The sequence below is a fragment of the Corylus avellana genome, chromosome ca5 (genome assembly GCF_901000735.1).
Source record: "Corylus avellana chromosome ca5, CavTom2PMs-1.0".
Classification (NCBI taxonomy): Eukaryota; Viridiplantae; Streptophyta; class Magnoliopsida; order Fagales; family Betulaceae; genus Corylus; species Corylus avellana.
In genome coordinates, this window is record NC_081545.1 from 11,191,642 (window position 1) to 11,193,364 (window position 1,723).

Here is a 1,723-nt window from a genome sequence, read left to right on the forward strand (position 1 = left end):
GCAACGAGCTCTCGGTACTATAGTACTGAGCGTTCGCATACTGTTTACACAACGGTTTTAGGGTTGCACTCGTACGCTCAAGCAATATCCAGTAGTCAACCAAAATTTAACATATGCTTAGCTGGTCCCCACACAAGCATTCATGTACTATTTGCAGGTGAGCGCTTGTGTGGTCCCACAAGAGCGTTCGGCCAAAAAGTCCAAAATTTTCAAAATGACTTCCTAACTGTCCTTAGTGACCCAAAAGTCTAAATAACCCTCTAACTAAGCTACCTTAGCTTAGTTAATTATTTTAGTCACTACATGAGTCTCACGACAGGTCACCTTGTTGACCCTCCGTTGGGTCTTGTGACCCACGGCGGGTCACCTTGGTGACCCTTTGTTGGGTCACTTGTGACCCATCGCTGGTCACCATGGTGACCCACAATGGGTCACCTTGTGACCCAAGCTAGGTCACCAGAATGGGGACCCAATGACCGGTTGGAATTTTTAGAATTTTTATTATTTTTGTTAAAATGAGGGCATTTTGGGGATTTCACACTTCTCCGTTAGGATTTAACAGAAAATCTTAATGGAAGAGGGTAATTGGAAAAAATCAAAAGATCGATACACCAAAGTGAAAATTTTTGAACTTTGAAGGGGTCTTTGCAAAATGCGTGACATTTTAGGAGATGTAAGTGAAATTTCCCTTAACAAAAACCACAAAAAGGGATCAATGCCATCTTCATCTTCCCTTCAATCATGAGCATCTTGTATACAACTATAAACTTATTTGCACAAATTCATTTAAGCTTTATATATGTTTATTAAAAACTCAAGAGTCACGAGACTTGACCTTAATCAAAATTTACGTTAGTCAAACCCATCAAATGTTTCCAAGATCACCATGCTTAAACAACTATTTGCTTAAATAAATTCAAGTACAATTTTCATGCTCGATTAGACACGAATTTTGCTATTAAAAAAATAACTCTTAAAAATTCTTGGATGACTATAATAAAAACTCAACAGTCATGAGATATGACCTTAACCAAAATTTACGTTAGTGATAACCCATCAAATGTTTCCAAGGTCACCATGCTTAAACAACTCTTCACTTTAACTAAATTAAATTTAAATACAACTTTTAAGTTTTGCCATTAAAAAAACTCTTAGAAATTTATGGATGTCTATAACAAAAACTTAAGTATGAGGAGGCTTGACCTTAACCAAAACTCAAGTTAGCCAAGAGCCATCAAACCTTTCCAAGGCCGGTATGCTTAAACAATTCTTCATTTAAATAAAAAATTCATTTTTTAGGAATTTTCCATCTGAAATATCATATAACTCTTGTATATAAAAGCTTTAGATATTGTAGATTATGGATTTGATCTTGGAGTTCCCAAAATTAAGCAATTCCAAGATAGGGAGAGTAACCATGGATATGAAGAGACTTACGATCAGGGACGGAGCTAGGAAATTTTATGGGAGGGGGCCAACCAAATTTTTTTCGGTTCTTTAGAATTTTTTTATTAAAAAAAAAATTATTTTAGTTGTTTTTTATGAACTAAATACTACCGTAAGGGCCAAAAAATGGACATTTGAAAGTAAAGACCAAAAATTAAAAAAAAAAAAAAAAAAAACTTAATGGGCATGGCCCAAAAAAAATTAAGAATAGGGCCAAAAGTTTTTATTAGATATGGCCAAAAAATCTAAAAAATAGGTCCAAAGTTTTTTTGGGAGG